The 20,494-nt window shown below is 43.5% G+C and overlaps 1 protein-coding gene across 5 annotated transcripts in view; it reads left to right on the top strand.

Moving 5' to 3' along the window:
- Positions 1-10,342: 10,342 nt before the first annotated feature.
- LOC106985516 (phospholipid-transporting ATPase IB-like) overlaps positions 10,343-20,494 on the top strand; it is a 213,921-nt gene continuing 203,769 nt past the window's right edge. For 2 of the 5 annotated variants that reach the window (XM_027064577.2, XM_027064572.2), the window contains exon 1: positions 10,343-10,510. The gene's annotated coding sequence lies outside the window, so the exon portion shown is untranslated. Of the gene's footprint in view, positions 10,609-20,494 lie in introns of all 5 variants that reach the window. The other 3 variants (XM_053209494.1, XM_027064578.2, XM_027064576.2) reach the window with 3 other exon arrangements.

The following is a 20,494-nucleotide window of genomic DNA, read 5'->3' as shown; positions in this document are numbered from 1 at the left end:
GTTGATTATATGTGTTATAAATTCCTATTTCTGGATGAATTTTTTTAAAACTTTGTTTATGCATTTTTTCCCTAAAGAAATAAAATCTGACAGTATTTCTCTTTATAGCTGTTGGACTCGGGGCCTCCATTCCCAGCTGGCTATTGGCCAGAGGCCGCCCTCAGTCCCTTGCCACATGGCCTCCCCAACATGGCAACTTGTTTCATGAAAGCATGCAGGCTGAGAAGGTGAGAGAGTCGGCTAATAAGACAGAAGCCACATTATTATGTAACCTACTCATGGAGGCGACATCCCATCATCTTTGTCGCCTTCTATGGGTTAGAAGCAGACACTGGGTCCAGCCCACACTCAAGAGGAGGGATTCCAAAAGGCCCCGGTTACCAGGAGGTAGTGCCTGGGGGCCATTTTTGAGTTTACCTGCCTTATCATCCTTGACTCCTCTTTTTCTTCGGACTGCACATCCGACCCATCAGCAAATCCTTTTGGCTCTGCCTTCCGTATATTCAGAAACAACCCTTTCTCACTGCCTTCACTACTACCATCCCGGTCCCAACCATTGCTCTCTTTTCAGCTGGAGGACTTCAATAGCCTCCTAACACGTCTCCCTGCCCCTGACTTTGCCTCCATTGACTCTGTTTTCAAAACAAAAAATAGATTCCATTAAAATTAAAATCAGTCCATCCTACTTCCTATCTGACTTGAAAAGGCCAAGGTTCTTATAATGGCTATCAACTTTCCATCTCTGGCTACCGCTCTGGCTTCATTTCCCATTATTCTCTCCTGTGCTCAGTCACATCAGCCACTCCTTGCTATTTCTGAAACAAGTGTACTCCCATTTTAGGGCTTTCAATTAAATGCTACCTCTGCCTGGAACGTCCCCCTTCCATTACCGCATGGCAACTTTTTCACCTTACTTAAGTCTTTACCCAGATGTCATCTTTGTAGTGTTGCCGTCCCTAAGCATCCTATTTGAAATTGCAAACTCCCATTCTCTATTCCCATTGCTTGCTTTGTTTTTCTCCATAATACATATCCCTACTAAAGTGCTTACTGTCTGTCACTCTGCACTAGAATGTAGCCTCCATGAGAACTGAGATTCTTGTCTGACTTACTACCTCCTTGAACATGGTAATGTCTTAATGCATATGTATTTAGTGAATGGATGTATTTACATATTTAATCCATCTGGAATTAATTTTTATGAATGGTTGGAGATAAGAATATACCTTAACCATTTCCCCTGAACAGGGCCAATTATTTAACACAATGCATTTAATAATATACCCAATACACCACCTCCTCCCCCCTACTTGAAAGAGAGGTCTAAATAGAGCGTAATGTTCCACAGAACATTATATATTTCTCTACCAGCTTTTTAAAAAATTTTTATGTTTATTTATTTTTGAGAGTGAGAGAGACAGCACAAGTGGGGGAGGGACAGAGAGAGAGGGAGACACAGAATCCAAAGCAGGCTTCAGGCTTTGAGCTGTCAGCACAGAGCCCGATGCCGGGCTTGGACCCACAGACCCCGAGATCATGACCTGAGCCAAAGTCAGATGCTTCACCGACTGAGCCACCCAGGTGCCCCGCTACCAGCTTTTTAATACTGTAGCTTTATGGCATAGTTTAATGAAGCTTGGCCTCATGAACACTGGAGCTGGATAATGATTCTGTATTCTCAGAAAAGGAATTCGTAGATCTTCACTCTAGTTCTCTGACCTTTCATATGACCATATGAAAATCCTTTGGAGTTTTGGATTTTTCTGTTTCATACTAAATGAACAATGAATTAAAATGGTGGTGATAATGATGATGATGATGATGATGATGATGAAGAAACCATGAATCCACCAGCCGTGACATTTTTTGGGTAAGAGAAGTAGTGAACAATGACAGATCAGATAAAATTAACAGTAGTAAACCATTTTTTACAGCCCTCACTTTCACTAGCATGATCTCCAGCTCTTCTCAAAGAAGGTTTTTGCTTCTTTCTATGAAACTCCTTGGAGTATCTCACATATGCTTGCAAACAAGTTTTCTCAGCTCCCACCCACTGTGTAAAGCTACAATGTCAGTAAGGATCTGACATTGTAGAGGTCATATCTGAGACCTGTCAGCTTTGGAGCTGCCTCCAAGAAACAACTTTCTCTATGAGAGTACACTTTGACATTTGGAATATTTTCCGTGGTATTTGTAGACATTAAGTGAGCAGGGCTTGGTTCACTCGAATTGTCTCAATCATGTTACATCTTTAAGCAGCCAAACCTCTGTACAAATAAGGAAAGAAACCGAGTCCTAGGTGGTTGCCCCAGCAAGATTACACTTTTCCCCACAGGAATGGGAACCACTGGTCTTTGCTACTCATTGTGCCCAAGTTCCCTGGCGTGATAGACGTAGTAACAGAAGGGAGTGATCAGAGTTTTCCAGAACTTTGCAGAGAACCAAGAAAGAATAAGACACCAATGTTTTACTGCTATGATTGCTATGTCAGATGCTAGCACTACACTACCTTTTTGTTCTCATTTTAGACCCTGCTCACTTATATTGGGATTTGGAATTTCAAGTGAGCATACCCCTTAGAGACCCAACAAAATTTAAAAACAGGAAACACTGAGAGCAAGATTATCATCACAGGATACAAAACAATGCCAGAAACACTTCCAGCAATCATTCAGAAGGTCTTCAGACCTATGACTGACGTTAATCTGTAGCCAAACAAAAGTCCAAATCCTTCTGAATCTTAAAGGCAAACATGCCTAAAACAAATATACAAACTTAAACAATCATTTGGCAACAAAGCATTCTAAGAAGAATGCCAAACTGAAGGAGAGACCTCAAATGTTAATTACAAAATGCATCACTTTCCCAACAATGGAGAAGTTGTGTCATCAGATAACTCAGTCCAATGAACGTCTTTTTTTTAAGTTATTTATTTATTTTGAGAGAGAGAGAGAGAGAGAGAGAGCGCGTGCGCTGGGGAATGAGAGCCGGGGAAAGAGGCGCAGAAAGAGGCACAGAGAGAGAGAGAATCCCAAGCAGGCTCTGCACTGTTGGTGTTGAGCCCGATGTGGGGCTTGAACTCATGAACCTTGAGATCATGACCTGAGCAGAGATCAAGAGTTGTGTGCTCAACCGACTGAGCCACCCCAGTGTCCCACCTTCATGTTATTTCTGAAGAGACCATCTGTTGGCTCGAGTTAACCTTCCTTTTGGGCATTACAGAGTCAGAATTCCCCATTCCAATGTGACACTGATTATGTGAGAAAATATCTTTGGACTGGGGAGTCCAACTCCAAGTGCCTTGCTTATCCTCTATGTCTGATTTCTGGTTCTTTCTTGCTTTACAGAATCTTTGCAGGTAGTATGAGGAGATGCCAGAGGTGTGCTATTCCACTGCCACTGAATTCCTAGTCTTCTCTGTGCCTTTAAGAAGACTTCTATTTAACCACTAGAATAAAACATCCTGATTACACCCTATCTTCAGCCATGTGCCCAGACTAAAAGGCTTATCTGCCCCAATTCTCCCTCTCATCTGGCTCCATGGTGTCAGTAGGAATCTACAGAATGTCCCCTGCCTAGTCTTTGCTTATTAAAATCTTGGAAGGTCATCTTGGAAGGCTCTACTTTTTTCCAGGAAGCCATCTTTGATTACTCTAATTGAAACTGTTCTGCTTCACTTACAACTATTTCTCCCTCAGGGCTAGAGTGAGACCTTCAGAGGACTGTGGCTCTGTAAAGCTTTTGGTGTTCTTCCATTATTAAACATGTAAACAATTCTAAAATATAAAATACATGTATAAAGGTCTAACCAGTTTTACCTGCCCCACCATAATTGCTAGACAGTTTTTTTGTTTTTTGTTTTGGCTTAAAACAATAACCCTTTTATTTGCTTACAATTCCACATATAATGGTTTGGGCAGGGCTTGGCTGGGCAGTTTTTCCTGATCATCCATACAACATTGGCTGGGATCATTCATTCTACAGCATTCAGCTTGTGGTTGCACTGGGGTCGTATGTGCAACAAGGTTTCATGTCTGGCTCATCAGCTTTCATCCATGCAGCCTCTCTTTTCACATAGCTAGTTTGGGCTTCCTTATGGCACAATGGTCTCTGGGTTGTCTTATGAGACAACTGGCTTTGAAGAGGGTGTGTTCGAAGTGATAAAGCCAAAAGTTGCAGGTCTCTGAAGGCCCAGCCTTGGAAGACACATAGCATGACTTCCACCTCATTCCATTGGTCAGAACAAGCCATAAGACCAGTCTAAATCAAAATGACTGGGAAGAGACTCTAGCTCTTGATGGGGTGGTCACAGGTCACATTAGGAAAAGGGATGGGCGATGTCATTGGGGCCATCTTTGGAAGCACGATTAATCACAGTTATGGCTTGATGGATCAGGTGGTGACAGCCGATCTTTCCACCATGAAGTTCCCATCACACTTTCATCTAATGGTTTCCTTCATTGATGACCTGTGCTTGAGTGAGATCATTCATTACATGTTGTAAAAAGCTGACATTCTAATTAAGTTTAATATTTTCCATATTTTGTGTAAAACATTTTCTTTAATCAACTAGGGCTGCTGCATTTGTACACAAAAACTAGGATAAATGTTTGATTCTTTTTTTTTTTTTAGTTGTCTGCTTTCAGACAAAGGACTTGATATCTCAGTACCTGGAATGGTTACTAACGAATTGTTTTGTATGGCTGTGGACATTGTTTTTTGTTGTTGTTTTTAGCCGCTTACTGTTAGGATCACTGAGAGTTTACATTTTTCACATTTCATGTTACTTAATTAGCCATATTAAAACATTTTTTTAATGAACACAATATTATTTATTTAAAAAATTTATTTATTTATTTATTTTTTAATTTACGTCCAAGTTAGTTAGCATATAGTACAGTAATGATTTCAGGGGCAGATTCCAGTGATTCAGCCCCTATGTATAACACCCAGTGCTCATCTCAACAAGTGTCTTCCTTAATGCCCCTTACCCATTTAGCCCATCCCCCCACGCACAACCCCTCCAGCAATCCTCAGTTTGTTCTCTGTATTTAAGAGTCTCTTATGTTTTGCCCCCCTCCTTGTTTTTATATTCTTTTTGCTTCCCTTCCCTTATGTTCATCTGTTTTGCATCTTAGATTCTACATGAGTGACATCATACATTTGTCTTTCTCTAACAAATTTTGCTAATGGAAAATTACTCATTATTTTATATGATTACTAATTTTATATTAGAGGATGTTAATTAATATCCTCTAGTTCCATCCACATAGTTGCAAATGGTAAGATTTCATTCTTTTTGATTGCCGAGTAATACTTCATTATATATATGCCACATCTTCTTTATCTATTCATCTGTCGATGGACATTTGGGCTCTTTCCATATTTTGGCTGTTGTTGATAGTGCTGCTATCAACATTGGGGTGCATGTGACCCTATGAATCAGCGCACCTGTATCCCTTGGATAACTACCTAGTGGTGCAATCGCTGGGTCATAGGGTAGTCCCATTTTTAACTTTCTGAAGGACCTCCATACTGTTTTCCAGAGTGGCTACACCAGTTTGCATTCCCACCAGCAGTGCAAAAGAGATCCTCTTTCTCCACATCCTTGCCAACATCTGTTGTTGCCGGAGTTGTTAATTTTAGCCATTCTGACTGGAATGAGGTGGTATCTCACTGTGGTTTTAATTTGTATTTCCCTGATGATGAGTAATGTTGAGCATTTCTTCATGTGTCTGTTAGCCATCTGGACGTCTTCTTTGGAAAAGTGTCTATTCATGTCTTTTGCCCATTTCTTCATTGGATTATTTGTTTTTGGGGTGTTGAGCTTGATAAATTCTTTATAGATTTTGGATACCAACCCTTTATCTGATATGTCATTTGCAAATATCTTCTCCCATTCCGTCGGTTGCTTTTTAGTTTTGCTGATTGTTTCTTTTGCTGTGCAGAAGCTTCTTATTTTGATGATGTCCCAAAGTTCATTTTCGCTTTTGTTTCCTTTGCCTCCAGAGATGTGTTGAGTAATTAGTTGCTGTGGTCAAGGTCAAAGAGGTTTTTGCCAGCTTCCTCCCCTAGGATTTTGATAACTTCCTGTCTTACATTTAGGTCTTTCAACCATTTTGAGTTTATTTTTGTGTATGGTGTTAAGAAAGTGGTCCAGGTTCATTTTTATGCCTGTCACTGTCCAGTTTTCCCAGCACCATTTGCTGAAGAGACTGTTTTTATTCCATTGGGTATTCTTTCCTACTCTTTGTCAAAGATTAGTTGACCATACATTTGTGGGTCTATTTCTGGGTTCTCTATTCTGTTTCATTGATCTGCCTGTCCGTTTTTGTGCCAGTACCATACTGTCTTGATGATTACAACTTTGTAACACAGCTTGAAGTCTGGGATTGTGATGCCTCCTGCTTTGGTTTTCTTTTTCAGGATTGCTTTGGCTATTTGGGGTCTTTTCTAGTTTTGTGCAAATTTTAGGATTGTTCTAGCTCTGTGAAGAATGCTGGTGCTATTTTGATAGGGATTGCAATGATACGTAGATTGCTTTGAGCAGTATTGGCATTTTAACAATATTTGTTCTTCCAATCCATCAGCATGGAATATTTTCCTTTTTGTGTGGTGTCTTCTTGAATTTCTTTCATAAGCTTTCTATAGTTTTCAGTGTATAGATTTTTCACCTCTTTGGTTAGGTTTATTCCTAGGTATTTTATGTTTTTTGGTGCAATTGTAAATGGGGTCAATTGCTTGATTCTCTGTTGCTTCATTGTTGGTGTATAGGAATGCAACCTATTTCTGTGCATTGATTTTATATCCTGTGACTTTGCTGAACTCATGGATCAGTTCTAGCAGTTTTTTGGTGGAATCTTTTGGGTTTTCCATATAGAGTATCAGGTTGGCTAAACAGATGATGTTTTTTAATATATATCAAATTCTTTCAAAAATTATTTTGATATCCTTGGGCGGTATTCAAGGTGATGCTGTCTATTGGATTATCCATCCAGAAGAAGAAATGCATTATGTGATTGGAGACTTTGGCTGGCTGATTAATCACTGTGGGTGCCTAGAATAGCACCCACATACAATAGGTATTCAATTTGTTCAACTAATGAATAAAAGGGAAAACTTCTGGCTGTCTTCTGTTATTTTAAGAACTTCATATGGTGGATTGTATAAGTGGGGATACTGGTTTAGGTTTTCTCCTGTGCTTCTTAAGACAACTATGCATGGGAACTACAAGGACTGAACATAAGAATATTCTGACATTTAGGGTTGGTCAACATTATTACCCTTTGCAGCCTGGTGAAGTAATAACCTACCCATCTGTGGAAGTATTCATATTAGAGGAGCATCCATCAGGGAATTCCTTCTTATAGAAAAGAATTAGAAGTGATGACTGTGGTAAGTAGAATAATGACCCCCAACAATGTCTATGTCCTAATTCATAGAACCTTTGAGTGTTATCTTACATGGCAGAAGGCATTTTATACATGTGAAGAAGGTAAGGACCTTAAAATGGGGAGATTATTCTGAATTATAGAGGGAACAATCTAATCACATGTCCTTAAAACCAGACAATGTTTCCTGGCTGATGTCACAGTCAAAGGATGATGTGAATAACAGGCAGAGAGGCACAACATTCCTGGCTTTGAAGAAAAAGGAAGGGGGCTATAAAGCAAGGAATACCTTCTAAAAGGTAGAAGAGGCAAGAAAAGAGCACCTTGCCTCCATACATAGCCTTCAAAAAGGAACGCATCCCTGCTATCACTTTGACTGTTATGACTTGTGTTGAGTTTTTGACTTCTGTTGGAATTCTAATGTACAGAACTGGAAAATAATAAATTTGTGTGTTTTAATCCATTAAATTTGTTGGAAAACTAATACAACAACCTTTAAGGTTATTTTCTAGATCTAAGGTTCCGTAATGCTAAATTGTTGGAGGAGGGACTGGATTAGAACCAGGAAAACAATTCCAAAGATGAGGTTTATTAAACACGGAGGTGGTTTATGGAGTAGACTGTGAAATCCCTATCTCCAGTGAGTTGAAAGATCAGAATGGGTCAACATGATCTGTCTAGAACTCAGCCTAAATTTCCATTACCCAAGAGTTCTGGGGGATAGGCTAGGTGAATTCCTATTCCCTGGAGCCTATAAAAGGGCCCAGAAGTGAAAAGAGGCAGGGTTTCTATAAGATTGGGGCAACTGCATTCATTCGTCCGTCCATCCATCCATCCATCCATTCATTCAAATTGCCTTTAAATGGAATTTCCCTTCTGCATACTTTGGATTTTAGGTGAAAATGTCCAAACTGAAGCAATTTAAAATCTCTATTTCCTATTTGGAATGAAATGTAAAATTTCACATGAACATATACACAAATAACACAGCGACTGATTTTATGCGTAAATGAGCCTGCCATTTGAGTGACTGAGCAAAGCTGTTCATTTGCATCCAAGGGTCTGTTACAATAGGAACCATTTTGATCATATCTTAAATTTAAGAAAGCTCCCTCTTACCTCAGGGGAGTGCAAGCCTTTGTCTGCAAATCAGTTTTCACACAACCAGAACCCTCTTCAGGAATCTGTTCTGACTTGCCAACTAAGGCCCCCACAGAGAGGGAGAGAATAGCTACAGATTTCACTTAAAACTTGCCCACGTCTACACTTTTGTGTGTCACTGGCCTCTAGCTTCAAGGAAGTCAGTGAATGTGCCTAAGCAGTGCCTGTAAGGTCCTGCTCTTTCTTCTTCTTCTTCTTCTTCTTCTGGTTACATTTGTTTTGGAAAGTGAAATGTAAATTCAGCTGGGCTGCTGCTAGTTCCAGGAGGAGCTGGTACTCAATCATATATGATGTGAGGGCTCTCTCTGAAATGATCAGTAGCATTTTGACTAGACTCATTGTCTCAAGAGTCAGCCTCTCTTCCCATGTGGCACAGTTACGTTGTCTATGTCTGTTTGAGGGGAGGTGGAGAGGGAGTGGAGGGAGTGGGTAGCTCCCTCCTTTGCCTCCTTTGCACCATTAGCATTTCTCACCTGTCCTTGTGTACCAGTTGAGTGGTATAGAATCTAGCTTTGCATCAATGAGGCCACTTCACCTTGGAGCTGCTGCACCTATGCTTGAAAATCTGTCGGCCAGGAGCCATCATTAGGATGAGCTGGAGGGTGGCCTTCAAACGAACAGTTACCCTCCCCAGAATTCCTGGACCTTGGACGTTAACCCCATTTCATCCAGAGGAAACTGAAGATCAGAGAACTATAGAGTCTTGTTTTAGGTCACCTTCTGACTTCTGGTCCAGTGTCCTTTATGCTTCAGAGCACTGTGATCCAACCTGGTTTCAAACAGGGCTGAGGCTAAACATCTCAGAAAGAGATCTAGTATCCTGGTTGAGAGTACAACCTCTGGAGTCCAGGAATTCTGGGTGTGAATCCTGCCACCTACTGGCAATGTGTCTTTTGGTAGGCAACTAAACCATGAATTTCCCCACCAGGTCAGAATTTGGTCTAATCCCTGGTAACCCCAAGAAGGACTGGGGTAATTTTTATTTTGTAACCAGCCCATTAGATGGGAGCAGGAAACGGTGACTGGCTGTGGTTCCGAGGAGTCAGAAATTAACTGAGATCCAGAATATTAAGAGGCTCGATATTTCTTGCTCACCAGACAGAGTTCGCGGCCTGACATTCTTACCAGCTACACCGGACACCCCAAGAACTCTCATACTCCACTATCCCCAAGACTATTAGACCCGTATGACCACCAAACAACCACCTTTTCTGAGCCGGCTTAAGTTTCGAGATCTTTTTTCCGTCGTATTGTTTCTTGCCAGGTTTCCAGTCCGAAGGCTGGGATCCCCCGCGTTGCAGCCAGGGCCAGAGGTGCCCATGGTGCAGCACAAGCTGTCCTCAGGCCCGTGGCTCGGCGGGCTGCAGAGACAGCACGCACCCCGAACCTCAGACCGGGCGAAGCTCTGGAGAAGTCGGCGGCGCGAAGGTCCGGTCGGCGGTGGGCGGGTGAGAAAAAAAGGCGCAGGGGACAGAAACCTGACGCTTCCGCCCTCTTCTGCGGTCTGCAAGCGGTGATCCGAGGACGGAGCGTCAGCACACCCACAGCGCGGCTCACATGTGTGAGCACAGGGCTAAGACACGCGCGACCGTCGGTGTCGCCCGGCCGAGCGGACAACGGCGGCCCAGGAGGCCCACCTCCAAAGCTCCGGCAGTTCAGGGTCTAGCCCTTGACGGGTGTGCGCGTGCGCGCCTTTGCGTGAGCGTGAGCGTGTGCGCGTGCGCGCGCGGTCTCCTAGCTGAGGCTCAAAGGCCGCCGAGCCGCGGGTGCGTCGGTGGCGGGCGCGGCCCCGAGTCCGGCTGGAGCGCGCGCTGGGCGCAGTCCCCCGAGCCGGTCGTGTGGTGTGACGCCAGGTTGCGGACCCGGCCGTCCGCGACATCCCTGTCCCGCACTTCGTCTCAACTAGCGCACCGGGGCCCCCTGCGAGCCCTCTGCAGAGAAACGCGGGCGCGAGAGAGGTAGTGGCTGGGCGCTCTGGGGACACGGCAGCGCCGGCTGGGTCACTTCAAGTCCGGTGACTGGCTGACGACCTGGCCTCCTGGCACCCACTTCATCTGTGAGCGGGGCGAGTGCCAGCACTTCTCTCACGGGGTTGTTTGTGGCCGGGGCTGGGGGAAGAGCGAGAAGCAGAGAGGATGGCTTCCCGCATCACCGGCCACTGGGAAAAGCGAGCCCTGCGTTCGTTCCGTGGCAGCTTGTGTTGTCGGTGCTTGTGTTCCCGCTTTATCTCCCTATTTGGAGGGTCAGCTTCTGGAAGGCTGTACGGGGGACAGCTTTACTTTCCCAGAGGTCCTTTACGAGATTTGCTCTGTTTTTTGTTGTTTTTTTTTTAAGCTATGCATTGCAAAAACATTTCTTCTTAAGGCCGTATATTCCCTATAATGTATTATTTCCACTAATTATCGTGCTAGAGGAAACGAAGGCAATCAATGGTGTATGTATGAGAAGACTCATCGGGCAAGTATTAAATGGTTGCACAGGGGCAACTCACCAGACACCCAGCACTGTTGCATGAAGAACCATAGGAGCAAAAGTTCAACTCTTTTCGGGATCATGGTTGAGTCTTCAGGTATTTCCGGTTAAATCTTGGGAAAGAATGTATATTTGTGATTAGGCGGGCCCATTTTACATCTTAGAAGCAAGACTGATGGATTACTTAGATGCTGCGTTTTAGGAAGTACAAGCCCATTGTGGTAGGCTGAAAAATGCACCCCACTCCCTAAGATAGCCACATCCTAATGCCTGGAACCTGTGAATGTTAGTTACCTCATTTAGAAAAGAGTTCGCAGCTGTGATTAAAAAACAAAAAGGCTCTTGAGATGGCAGAGGTTATCCTGGATCAGATGTGTGGGTCCTAAATACAGTCACAGGTGTCCTTTAACAGGGAGGCAGAGGGAGATTGGACACAGGAAAAAGAGAAGAAGGCCATGTGAAGACAAAAGCAGAGATTGGAGTGGTATGGCCACAAGCCAAGGAATGTTGGCAATCAGAAGCTGGAAGGGACAAGGACCAGATTCTTCCTTAGAGCCTCCAGAGGGAGCAAGGTGCCGTGTGGACACCTTGATTTTTGGTTCACTAAAACTAATTTTGGATTTCTGGCCTCGAGAGCTGTGGGAGAATACATTTCTGTTGTTTTAAGCTACGAGGTTTGTGGTAATTTGTTACTGCAGCCACAGGAAACGAATACTTAGCATTGATTCAGAGAACTGATCTCTGAATCCATACAACCTGGAGTTCACTGATACTGGTTTTGTCCTATTTTCCCTCTGTGTCATTCTTGACTTTGTGTTTGATGATACAGAGAATGAGTTAGTGACCTTGAGTAGGGTGGCTCCAGCCTATCTATCCAGGTTTTGCCGGAAACCAAAATCAGTTTGGTGTTGTTTGTCAGGGATAGGCATATAAACCGATAATGTGCCTATCAAGGTCACAAGGTCAACATTAGCCTATCAGTGTCAGTGTTGGCTCCAGAATGTTGAAGTTAATTGCTCGCTCTGGCTCTCCATGCACTGTGAGAATTGGATAAGCTTCATAATCTGTGTGTGGTTATAAGGCGAGCCAAGTGAAAAGAAACAAAAGGAAAAAAAACTTGGCTGTATATGTTTAGCATTGTGAGCAAATTTGTGTTGTACTGGGTTTAGAAATCATAACGTATAAAAAAACCCATGAAGTCAAGACTGATTCAGGAGCCTGGCTCTAATTCTAGCTCTCCCTTTTTAGGCAATTTACTTAACCTTTCTGGAGAGATGAAATGAGATGTAATAACAATAAATATTATTTAATCAATGTATATGTATCAGAAACTGGGCTGAATGCTATACATATTCAATCTTAATATTTGTAACAATTCATAGCAATAGCTTATCTTCAGCATATAGATGAGGAAATTGGGTTTCAGAAAAAAATTAAGAAAACTTGCCCAAAGCTGCAAAATCAGTGGCTGGGCTGGGATTTGGACTCAGGGATGTGTTATTTCCAAGTACATACTGTTAATCACTATTGAGTAGTTCTTACATGTAGTCAGTGGAAAGGTGCATCATTATGCATCATAGAGTCTTTACTGATGTCATTATGATTTTAATTTCAGACCATCAAATGTCAACACAATCTCTAGATTCTTCTTCCTAGATTCAGTGTTGGAGGTCCTTACTCTGGCCCCAGTAAACCAGTGAGGAGGATTTCTGGGGGTAAGGGCTTTGATAATATATTTATTTTGGGAAAACCAGCTCAGATCCTACTCTATCAATAAAGATTTCTCTACCCACTACTTACAGTGGTGAACTGTGGAGACCTAAAGATTGCTATAGCCACAGATTTGGATACCAAGGACGTTTCATTCGCTAATGATTATCCTAAACAGTTTATAATTTCTTATTTATTTTCTCATTTAACTCAAGTTACCCAGGAGTGCATTTTTAAAGTTTCTGAACATTTGAATTTAATTTTTTTAACATGTTTATTTATATTTGAGAGAGAGACAGACAGAGTGTGAGTGGCGGAGGGACAGAGAGAGACGGAGACGCAGAATCCGAAGCAGGCTCCAAGCTCTGAGCCATCAGCACAGAGCCCAACGCGGGGCTCAAACCCATGAGCTGTGAGATCATGACCTGAGCTGAAGGTGGACGTTCAACCAACTGAGCCACCCAGGCGCCCCTGAATTTATTTTAAGCTGCAAGTCTTAACAGAGCTCCAAATGTGGATTTTTTTTTCAAAGTATTACGGATTCAACTGCTGAACCATTGGCTAACACCTTACAAAGTGTGAGTGAGGGGTGGGGATAAGGAGACAGTGATGGAGTGAGGAACAGCCACTGTAACAGTGTGTTTGTTCTCAGGGTCACTACTGTGGTCAGTGGGAACTCCATTCCACCGGGAATGTTCCACATGTCTTCCTGAACTACTTGTTTGAAGGATACAAGTCTGCTTTCTGCCAGTGGTAAAGGTTTGCCCTTAGCGGGGGCATGGTGGCAGGGTCTGGGGAGCAGAGGAAACAGCATTTCTCCCATGTTTCTAGGTAGAGTTTGAACAGACCCGTGGCCTTCCACTTCAGCTTCTGAGAAGGCTCTGAGGCGGAACATGTACAAGTACGTTCCCATTTTTAACAAGTGTTGAACACCTGCCAGTTTTCAGGCACACTGCGTGGCATTGGAGATAGAATGTTGAATTAGACATGGTTCTTGTCCTTGTGGGAATTACGGTCTGTGAGGTATCACATGCCACAGTTTATAGGCAAGGAGGTGAATTGAGTGTGTACGGACCCGAAAGTTGTTCAATGTTTAATCTAATTGGGACATGGAGGGTGAGAGGCAAGATTAGGTAAGTAACCAGGGGTCAGGTCATAGAACACTCTTGTTAAGGAGCTTGGACTCCATTTTGAGGGCAGTAGTGTTTTTGTTGTGTTGTTTGTTTGTTTTTTAACTTTTTTTAAACATTTATTTATTATTGAGAGACAGAGAGAGACAGAGCACGAGCAGGGGAGGGACAGAGAGAGAGGGAGACACAGAATCTGAAGCAGGCTCTAGGCTCCGGGCTGTCAGCACAGAACCTGACATGGGGCTCGAACCCACAAACCGCAAGATCATGACCTGGGCCAAAGTCAGATGCTCAACCGGCTGAGCCACCCAGGTGCCCCAAGGGCAGTAGTGGTTTTAAGCAGAGTGGCATCGTATTTGTATTTTGGAAAGAAAGAAGCATTGTGGTATAGAGCATAACTAGAGGTAGGAGGGTCTTGCAACAGTGCAGGAGAGGAACAAGTGGCTTACAGTAGCCTTTTGGCAATGGCTAATGGGAAGGTATTTAAGAGGAAATTGTTTATAAGTTACATGTGTGGAGAGTAAGAGAGTAAGCTGAAGGATGTTCCGTTTCTGGCAGCAGGATAGATTGTAGAAACCATTTCTCGACTTAATAGAAAATGTAAGGTGGAATAGATTTAGGGTGATTTGAATTTGGGCTTCTCTCATGGTTATGATGATCACCTGGGTGTTGAAGAATGGATGGGCTCTAGCAGTAGGAGGGCTTCAAATGAGAAAGAAAGGGAACCAGGACAGAGTTATGCTGACCATTGATATTTAGGAGATGGGCAGAGGAAGAGGATGCTGCCAAGAAGCGACATGGGTTCTAAGAAGGTTCTATCAGAACTTCTGACAAGTAGGACATTGGTGATCTTTGCAAGCAGTTTCTGTGGAGTGGTGGCAGCCAAATTTCATTAAGTTGAATGGTTCATGGGAGTTGATGAAGTAAGGTTGGCCGGTATAGACATTACTTCCAGGACGTTTGTCCTCATATCCGTTCCTTAGAGCTGTTGTGTCCTGAAGTTTTGTGTCAGTTTCTTGGAGCACAACAAACCAGATGGCTTCAAACAACAGAAATGTGTTCTCACAGCTCTGGAGGATGCAAGTCTGAGATCAAGGTGTCCATAGACCTGGGCTCCATCTGAGATTCTGAATAGAATCCTATCCTGCCTCTTCCTGGTTTCTGGCAGTGGCTGTCATTTCTTGGTGTTCCCTTGCTGGTAGATATGTCACTTCAGTCTTCCTGTCTATCATCACATGGCATTCTCTTTGTGTTTCTGACTTTATATGGCATTTCCCCTCTTATAAGGATACCAGTTCTGTTGGGTTAGGATCCACCTAATGACATCATCTTAACTTGATTACATCTGCAAAGACCCTATGTCCACATAAGGCCATGCTCTCAGATACCAGCCATAGGCCACCAACATATCTTTTTGAAGGACATAGTTAAATCCATAGCAGTCTTTAAAGGGGAGGCTGGAAAGAGCATGCTTAAAGTAAAAGTACAGACTAGAGAATACTAGGAAGTGAACTGAAGGCAAATTTCCCTACATAACAATGGCCAGTCCTCACCAGAAAGGTAGAATTTCAGTTCAGAGTTTACCAGCCCATTCATCTGTCTTCATTCTCCTTCATTATTCGCATCAGGTCTCACAACCCAGGTGACCCCCATTGCCCTTAAGTGGTTTCATCTTCTCTTGGTCAGATCTTTCTCCAAGTTTCACTTCTAAAGAGCTGATGTGGACCACTTTGTGTCCTAAGACTGACAGTTAGGTTCGTCCAGTGCAAGTATACTGCTGGTTTTCCCTGTAAGGCGAGCACGCTGTATTCCTACCTTTTTGTGGTCAAACACATAGACACTAAACCTTGAGCCTCATGAGTTTTAAATAAGTGTGAGAGCATCCTAAGAAAGCTAGCATTTTTGTTGTTTTCCATGCACAGTTTCAAATTGGAAATTGCCTTGCGTCTTTCTGTGACTTGGAAGTGAACGCTTCTGTACAGGGAGGTCACTGCAAAAGTGAAGGGACGGTAGAGTGTTTTCTGGCCCACCCTCTCTGATTCCCTTGTGGCACCCTCTTCTGGTTCTCCCACCCTCCCCAGTTTTCTTCACTTTCATGGTTGGCAAAGAAAGTACATTTGTAAGTAATTTTTTGAGATGCCAGGAGCTGTGATGGTAACCAGGGCACCAAAGATGAGTAAGCCAAGCTTTATCTTAGGGAGGACAATGTGATCAGTCCTTAGGATGTCCTACAGCTTTCCACCAGGTACCTTGGAGAAGAGATGGTGACAATGCCTGGGGACCCAGAGGCTGGAGGTGGAAGCTCCCTATTCTTTGTGTCAGGGGATTCTCTTAAAATGCCCCTGATTCAGAAAATGAGCACCTTGATTGGTACTAAGCTCCTTGACTAAAGCATCAGAGACACCTGACCCCTTGACAATTGTTATGGGTTGAATTGTGTCCTTCTCCCCCCCCCCCCCATTTGTATAATGAAGTCCCAATCCCTAGTACCTCAGAATGTGTCTATAATTGGAAATAGGGCCTTTGAAGAAGTAATTATGTTAAAATGAGGCCTTTAGAGTGGGCCTTACTCCACTGTGACTGGTATCCTTTGTCAAAAGAGATTAGAATCCACAGAGAGCCACCAGCATGTGTGTCCACAGAGGAAAGACCACGTGAGAACACAGCAAGAAGGTGGCCGTCTGCAAGGCAAGGAGAGAGGTCTCAGGAGAAACCACCTTGGACTCCTAGCCTCCAGGACTGTGAGAAAATAAGATTTATATCATGTAGTCATGTAGTCTGTGGCATTTTGTTGGGGTGGTCCTACCGAACTAATATGAGAATGGGCATTAAGTCTCCCGGTGGACAGTCTAGGAGGGCGGCCTGCCTCGCAGTCAGTTTCTCTCCACTGTAACCCATCACGTGGTCATGGCATCCTATTGAGAGCTGATAAGGGGCTCGAAGCTGGGTGTGGTGTGGAGGAGCATATGGGGTCGAGCCGCTTTATCTCTTCCTCAGTGTGTTCAAGAGGTTGCCTTCCGCCACCTGGGCTTACGTTACACTTCGTCCAGTTACAGGATTTGCTATAAGTGATGTTCCACTTGAAAAATACAGACTTAGGGGATGGAAGCTAACTCTGTTTCAAAGTGCTGGTTTCCAAGTGCAACGAACTCATGAGATGTTCCCCTTCAGGTTCATCCAGGGAAGCAAACCTTCCACATTTGAGACAAGGATAGTGACTCAGAAGCAAGCTGTCATGGCACATGAAGGGCTGACATCACTTCATCAACTGATACTCTGATGACTTAAATGTGGTGGTAGGAAGAGATTAAAACCATATATTCACATGTATGTAATTCCCCTGGGAATGATGAGGCACAGGAAGGGAAGGACGAAAAATAAACCACTTCGTGTGTGTGTGAAAGAGCCATATATTTGTTCTGTCCATCAGTGGCAGACGGCCTTACAGAGGAATCCATCCTTTGTTTGCTCTCGCCTTCTCGTGAGCCATCCAAGATACTTATCAATAAGATACTTATCAATAAGCCATACAAGATACTTATCAATACAATGTGCTTATTTGTTCATTAACTGAGCAAACTCATACTGCACTCCTTCTTGCTAGATCCAAACACAAAGCATGAGACAGTCTCAGCCCTGGGGGAAGTCAGTGTCTGGCCTGGTGATCAGACACGTGTACTGAGAAATCATAACCAGCTGGCAGTGCTGACGTAGAGGTAGGGGCAGAGTGGAGAGGGCCACAGCGAACAGCGGGAAGATCAGGGAAGGCTGCAGAGAAGAGGGGACATCCGAGTGAGGGTTTGCCAAGGGAGGGCAGTATTAGGTGGTCTGTACCTGTGGAGGAGTCAGGTGTGAAGGGGCTCCATGTGCTGAGGACGGTTCAGTGTCTTGATCCTCACGTAAAAGGACGGAGGGACAGGACAGAAGACCAGATAAGGGGCCAGTTGGTGAAGGGTCGGATGTATTCTGTTAAAGACTCTGTTCTTGATCCCGTAGGCCATGGGGAGCCAGAGAATTTTGACTTGAGAGGCGGAATATGCAAACATGATGGCCAGACCTAATTTAACAGTAGAAACCTGACCACTATCTGCAGCAACTAGCCCAGGAAGCCAGCCCAATATCTACAAGTCATACTTGTAGGAAGGCAGACCAGTAACAGCCCCGGAAGCCAAACAGGAACTACTGTATCAGTTGGCTCCCAGATGACCAGGCTTTGATTCATAACTGAGAGCTGCAATTTTTGTGTCCGCTTCCGCTTTAGGACCAACTGGGGAAAAGCCAAATGTGCACGCCTAACAATTGCATAGGATGCCTACTTTTTGGAAGCCCGCCTACACATCCCCATGTCAACAGCCTTGAGTTGGGGCACACCTAGAGCCATCCCTCTGCTCCACTGTGAAAATTTATCACTTTTCTGCCTGCTTTTCAGCCCTGCCAAAGTGCGAGTGATGGTGGGTGTCTGCCTTGCTAGAGCAAGCTCAGAAGAAATGGACTTTGCCTGTTCTCATTTGGTTGGTCTTCATTTATTTCCACAGAATCCAGGGAAGACAACTCGGACAGTATTTGGAGAATTGAATAGAAGTTGAAGAGACAGTTGGCTCCTGTAGTTACCTTGGCCATGGGCAGGTCACTTCTGCTGAACTAGTGACTGTCTCTTGCTTTTTTTTTTTTTCCCCATTTTGCTTTTCCTGGCTGGTCCAGAGAAGGGATCAGCGCCCATGACTTGAGGATCAAAGACAGGACCCAAGTACCCTCCTCTCCAGGAGATAAGTATTCTCATCAGTGATGCTATAGGTCAGGGCTAAGGAGAGAGACTTCCAGGCTAGCCTTATGTGAAGCTATGGCTTGGGGACCATTTGCTCATACACTTGAGCAATGATGTCTGATATTGAATTCCAAGTTGCTCCCTGCTCTGTTCTAATTTAGTACTAAGACTTTAGCAAAGTCTATACTACAAGGTAACCTGGTATCACCTGTTTTTTGTAGAGTGGGGAGAGGTGCCTGTTCCACTTTAGGAGGTGATAACAGCTGTCCAGCATGAAGGAGAAGCCCCTCAGCACTTGGCCACCCCATAGCCCAGAGGACTCAGGATATACTTATGATTTGCTCATTCTCTTTCTTCTGTTATTTTAGTCATGTAATCTTATGAATAGCAGAAAACCTCAGTGTTCTTATAATCATTGATTTTGACTATTTCAGCAATCACTTTTTAAAAAAAAAATTGATTTGAGGCAGGGGAGCAGAGAAGGGCAGAGGGAGAGAGAATCTCAAGTAGGCTCCATGCCCAATGTGGAACCCTGGCATGGGGCCTGATTCCATGACCCTGAGATCATGACCTGAGCCGAAATCAGGAGTCAGATGCTCAACCCACTGAGCCACCTAGGCGCCCCATATTTCAGTAATCACTTTTGTTTATATCAACTCACATAAAGTGTGAGGTGTTGTTTTTTTTTTTTTGCAAATTAGAAATTCTCATTATCTGAACAGCTTAATGAGTATGCCCATACATTTTTACCTATATGTTATATTTCCATAGTGAAATGTAAGTTGGATGCGTTAACGTGTTTATTTCAAGATTTTGGGTCTTTTTGTGGGTAGTGCCCTAGAAATATCACAGCTTGGAGGATCATGAGTTGAGCAGCCACGATTTCATGTTTGTATGTGTTACGTATGCTCATGAGCATTATCTAGTCATGTGATTGGAGGTGGGAGCTGGCTTGGAAAAGGACAAAAGGTTTGCAGAGTCCACGTTGTCTGCTGGTGAGTGGCATGGGGTTGCTGGAAGTGGCCTGGGAAAGCTTTCCTTGCACCCGTCATGGGGCTCTCCACTGAAGCTGTCCTGTAGATCACTCTATGATCGTGTCTAAAACAACGGATCACATATAAGAGGTGCTCAAAATACGTGGTGATGAACGAGAGCTTATAGCTCCCCTGTGGCCTGCTCTGGTTTCTTCCTTAGGAAACCGGGTAATTCCAGAGCCTCCCAAACAGTATGTAATAAGATATGTAATATAGGATACATACCTATGGGAATATCATAATGGAAAAGCATAATACAGAGAAAAATCAAAAGAAGTTACGGAAGTGATGTGTTTTGTAAGTTTTCTGTGTGTACTTAAGCATCTTGCATCCTGTAAAAATGTCACAAAATATCTGTGTAGAATTTCAGATTCACACATATTTAATTAAAAAGTAGTTCACTTGCACTTACAACTTTGCCCGAAATGCAATTTAGAATTACTCTGCTGAATACCAGGACAGCCTAACTTAGAAAAACGTGATAGTATATTTGTTCAACAGAGAAATTTTATTTTTTTCAGCATTTCTTTGAACTGCCCTTTCATATTATATAGTGTTTAACCTTATTCAGGAGAATGGACTGTTTCTTTTAAGGTCAGCTCACTCACAAATTCCTGTGGGATACTTACTATATATGCCCTATGAATAGTTTTATGTATGTATGTATGTATGTTTTTGAGAGAGAGAGAGTGAAAGAGAGAGAATCTTAAGCAGGCTCCATGCTCACTACAGAGCCTGATTCAGGGCTTGATCTCATGACTGGGAGATCATGACCTGAACCGAAATCAAGAATTGGACACTTAACCAACTGAGCCACCCAGCTGCCCCTGG

The sequence above is a fragment of the Acinonyx jubatus genome, chromosome A1 (assembly GCF_027475565.1).
Source record: "Acinonyx jubatus isolate Ajub_Pintada_27869175 chromosome A1, VMU_Ajub_asm_v1.0, whole genome shotgun sequence".
Lineage (NCBI taxonomy): Eukaryota > Metazoa > Chordata > Mammalia > Carnivora > Felidae > Acinonyx > Acinonyx jubatus.
This window is presented reverse-complemented; position numbering and strand designations above follow the sequence as displayed.